This window comes from Schistocerca americana, unplaced genomic scaffold, assembly GCF_021461395.2.
Source record: "Schistocerca americana isolate TAMUIC-IGC-003095 unplaced genomic scaffold, iqSchAmer2.1 HiC_scaffold_589, whole genome shotgun sequence".
In the NCBI taxonomy this organism is placed as follows: Eukaryota; Metazoa; Arthropoda; class Insecta; order Orthoptera; family Acrididae; genus Schistocerca; species Schistocerca americana.
In genome coordinates this window covers 65001-70000 of record NW_025726334.1, presented here as the reverse complement: position 1 = coordinate 70000, position 5000 = coordinate 65001, and the positions used below count along the sequence as shown (strand labels likewise).

Sequence of the window (5000 nt, the reverse complement as noted above, 5' to 3'; positions counted from 1 at the left end):
CAATAGATACTCGTTAAAGGATTTAAAGTGTACTCATTCCGATTACGGGGCCTCGGATGAGTCCCGTATCGTTATTTTTCGTCACTACCTCCCCGTGCCGGGAGTGGGTAATTTGCGCGCCTGCTGCCTTCCTTGGATGTGGTAGCCGTTTCTCAGGCTCCCTCTCCGGAATCGAACCCTGATTCCCCGTTACCCGTTACAACCATGGTAGGCGCAGAACCTACCATCGACAGTTGATAAGGCAGACATTTGAAAGATGCGTCGCCGGTACGAGGACCGTGCGATCAGCCCAAAGTTATTCAGAGTCACCAAGGCAAACGGACCGGACGAGCCGACCGATTGGTTTTGATCTAATAAAAGCGTCCCTTCCATCTCTGGTCGGGACTCTGTTTGCATGTATTAGCTCTAGAATTACCACAGTTATCCAAGTAACGTGGGTACGATCTAAGGAACCATAACTGATTTAATGAGCCATTCGCGGTTTCACCTTAATGCGGCTTGTACTGAGACATGCATGGCTTAATCTTTGAGACAAGCATATGACTACTGGCAGGATCAACCAGGGAGCTGCGTCAACTAGAGCTGAGCAGCCGGCCGCCCGGGAGTGTGTCCCGGGGGCCCGCGCGAACACGCAAGCGTCCGCTCAATTATTCTGCAAACAGGAGGAGGCTGAGCTCCCCTGCACAATACACCTCGAAACCCTCTCAGGTCCCGGCGGCGCGCAGCGCCGTCCTAAGTACTTGGTCGGGTTCGAGAGAGGCGCAATCGCCCGGAGTTTGGCGAGTAGACGCTTTAGGTGCGACCACCCGTGCTCCCAACTGAGCTTGCCGCTGCCGACAGAGGCCCGGGAGCGTGCTGTCGTGGCATTGCCGGCGGGAGACAACACGCGCCACCTACGGTGGCCGGCAGCTCCAACGCCAGCGCCACAGAAGGACAAAAGCCCCACTTGGGTGCCGAAGCGAACGCGCCAACACGTCCGCACAGCTGCGATACAAACCACCTGCGAGAACCGCAGAGGCGACCGAGCAGCAGACGGCGTCGCGGCGCCGAGCGCCGGGCGGCGGCGCATCCTCAGCGCACACAGTCCTCAATCGGACCAGCACACTGCAGATGTCCACCGCGCTTCGCACCGGGCCCGCGAGGACCTACTTTGGCCGCACGGCGCCGCGTGCAGGGTGCGCCGGCGCGCAGCTGCGCCGCCTGCCGCCTCCGTCGGCCGGCGCGCCTGCCACTGGCCGCCCCCACCAGCCGGCTGTAGCGCGTGCGCCCACGCACCGCGCGGCCAGCACGCCGGGAGGCCCCCCCTCACCGGCCGGGGACGGTCCCACCCAGCCACCGCCGCGTATCGCTTCACACCCACATGCCATTCACGTTCGTGGGCATGGTGGGTATCGCTGAAACAACCGGTTGGTAGCTCAACCGATCGTCGCCATCACTGATTCACCTCTAGCGAGAACAACCGCACCACAACGGTTTACCAGTTGTTCATTTGCGTAACGTCACCAGCAAACGTAGACGTCCATCGCCATTTGCAAATTCAACGATTGTTGCATGCCTGTGTCAGGTGTCACGACACACTATGTCTGCCCACATACACGCAACAACATGTGCACGCTTCGCGAACACGTGGAAGGTGGCCCCCGTACGTATGCGATGTCCATTGCGCGAACGACTGTCAACCGGCCTCTGTCGCATGTCGCAGATGTGGAACGCAGTGCACCATGCTATCACGGTGAGTGAGAAGAGACGACTACGTCTGACAACACGCGCCACTACATCAACAGACGGCTCATGCTGATCGCCATCCACGGCATACCATACTGCAATCCAGCTCTTATAGGGAGACGACACGTAGCTGAGTGCACAATATTTGGACCGTATGGTTCGCCGTTGTTGGCGCAGTCGTGGTACGGTCACACATGTACCACGATGTATCATTCAGTACATGAGGACCAATGTGCAGTACAGTGTGTGATTTGGACGTACAACATCAGCGGACAGTTGACACAAGCCGTACCACAACGTAGGCTGTGCTTCGCCATGCGAATGCCAATGAACAACTGCGAAGGGCATTGAGCATGTACGTCCTGCTGCCATCCGCATTACAGTGTATAGCTGCAAGGTGTTTAACATGAAGCGATACTCTGGGGACCGGGCAGTGCGGGTAGCAAACTATATTGCGGGGGTTGCAGTTAGGCAACACTACACTAATTTAACGCGTCGTATGACAATTACAGAGCAGGTTAAGGCCCAACGTGTGTTGGGTTAAGGCCCAACGTGTGTTGGGTTAAGGCCCAACGTGTGTTGGGTTAAGGCCCAACGTGTGTTGGGTTAAGGCCCAACGTGTGTTGGGTTAAGGCCCAACGTGTGTTGGGTTAAGGCCCAACGTGTGTTGGGTTAAGGCCCAACGTGTGTTGGGTTAAGGCCCAACGTGTGTTGGGTTAAGGCCCAACGTGTGTTGGGTTAAGGCCCAACGTGTGTTGGGTTAAGGCCCAACGTGTGTTGGGTTAAGGCCCAACGTGTGTTGGGTTAAGGCCCAACGTGTGTTGGGTTAAGGCCCAACGTGTGTTGGGTTAAGGCCCAACGTGTGTTGGGTTAAGGCCCAACGTGTGTTGGGTTAAGGCCCAACGTGTGTTGGGTTAAGGCCCAACGTGTGTTGGGTTAAGGCCCAACGTGTGTTGGGTTAAGGCCCAACGTGTGTTGGGTTAAGGCCCAACGTGTGTTGGGTTAAGGCCCAACGTGTGTTGGGTTAAGGCCCAACGTGTGTTGGGTTAAGGCCCAACGTGTGTTGGGTTAAGGCCCAACGCGGGTTGGGTTAAGGCGCAACGCGGGTTGGGTTAAGGCGCAACGCGGGTTAGGTTAAGGCGCAACGCGGGTTAGGTTAAGGCGCAACGCGGGTTAGGTTAAGGCGCAACGCGGGTTAGGTTAAGGCGCAACGCGGGTTAGGTTAAGGCGCAACGCGGGTTACGTTAAGGCGCAACGCGGGTTACGTTAAGGCGCAACGCGGGTTACGTTAAGGCGCAACGCGGGTTACGTTAAGGCGCAATATAGGTTAGGTTAAGGCGCAATATAGGTTAGGTTAAGGCGCAATATAGGTTAGGTTAAGGCGCAATACGGGTTAGGTTAAGGCGCAATACGGGTTAGGTTAAGGCGCAATACGGGTTAGGTTAAGGCGCAATACGGGTTAGGTTAAGGCGCAATACGGGTTAGGTTAAGGCACAATACGGGTTAGGTTAAGGCACAATACGGGTTAGGTTAAGGCACAATACGGGTTAGGTTAAGGCACAATACGGGTTAGGTTAAGGCACAATACGGGTTAGGTTAAGGCACAATACGGGTTAGGTTAAGGCACAATACGGGTTAGGTTAAGGCACAATACGGGTTAGGTTAAGGCACAATACGGGTTAGGTTAAGGCACAATACGGGTTAGGTTAAGGCACAATACGGGTTAGGTTAAGGCACAATACGGGTTAGGTTAAGGCACAATACGGGTTAGGTTAAGGTACAATACGGGTTAGGTTAAGGTACAATACGGGTTAGGTTAAGGTACAATACGGGTTAGGTTAAGGTACAATACGGGTTAGGTTAAGGTACAATACGGGTTAGGTTAAGGTACAATACGGGTTAGGTTAAGGTACAATACGGGTTAGGTTAAGGTACAATACGGGTTAGGTTAAGGTACAATACGGGTTAGGTTAAGGTACAATACGGGTTAGGTTAAGGTACACATTGTTGTAAGGAAAGGTGTTTTGGGGGGGGGGGGGGGGCCGGTTTGTTGATTGTGATTATCGTAAGTAAATGACTGCGGCATCATCTGATTTGCCACGTCAGGGTGCACCTTTGGCTCATAACAGGCGGCGCTCTGATTCCATGCTTGTGGCAGACCTGTGTCTTTCATTCCTGCCATTGTTTGTGTGGTGTGACAGGAGGCAGTATTGTGATGTTGGGTGCACCCCTGTGTAGGACATGTGTGGGTGTTGGTGGCTTAGCTGAGCAATGGTGGTTGTCGGAAGGGTGAGATATTCTGTTTTGTGAGTGGACCTCCCGGTCTGGTTATGATAGTGTGGATTGTCTAATGTGGCAGAGAGGATGCACTGGGTGTTGTTCCATGCTGGTGCTTACATATTGTCTGTGTGCCTGTTACAGGCAGAGAGTAGTGCGTGATAAGAGTGTCTGGCTGACGTGTGATTGTGAGCAGAGTCTTTCAGCATGTATACGGACAGTTGTATACATTATCTGTATTCTGATGGCTCTATCTATTACTAATCAGCGCCGTGTATACGTTTAATCCGGTTCCAGTCGAAACTATTGTATCTCTGTACATTAGTGACACGGCGAGCCCGCTATGTAGTTACTCGTCTCGGCAGCTTCCACCGGTGTATCGCAAATGATTATAAGGAATCAGTCTAGTCGTCAATACCGATAGTGTGACGTCACATGTCTGGGGTGGGGGACGCTGCGCCCTTCCGGTGGGTCATGGCCTAGGAAGACTCTTCCCACGCAGGGGGGCTTGGACTGTCATTGACTCTTCCGAGTAATATACTTGCCGTACGTTTTTGCGACTGCGAGTGCAACGCTCACCGGTACCGACATGGATGGAGCGCCTCCTAGCTGCCGCTGAGCATCTGCATTCGTACAGAGAGCAACGCGATCGCGTCTGTAGCTCGTACGTGGTACAGCTCGCAGCTCATGTATATGGACAGCGGGAATGTCGCATATTGGACATAACTCTTCATGAAACGCACGTTATAGGGGTGGATTGCACATTGCGAGTGCGAGCAAAGTCCGCCGTTCATCCGCTGGAGTTGCGAGTCGAGCGGTTGGGGTGGGGCACGAACGGGTGCAGGTGGAGTGATTGCCGGTCCACGACTTCGTGCGGCAGAGGCGCTGGCGTTGGGGTGCTGTTGTCGACAGAGGATGCAGGCTTTGTGGGTGGGGTCGAAAGAAGGGCACTGTGGGCCCATGGCTGTCTTAGTCGGCTTGGCGTCTCATAGATGCCG

General features: G+C 54.4%; 1 non-coding gene across 1 annotated transcript in view; it reads right to left on the bottom strand.

Annotated features, from left to right (window-relative positions):
• The window catches only part of LOC124587216, a 1910-nt gene extending 1344 nt beyond the window's left edge, over nucleotides 1-566 (bottom strand). The window contains exon 1 of the ribosomal RNA XR_006975349.1: nucleotides 1-566. This exon is cut by the window's left edge and continues 1344 nt beyond it. This is a non-coding gene — a ribosomal RNA (small subunit ribosomal RNA).
• Nucleotides 567-5000: the final 4434 nt, after the last annotated feature.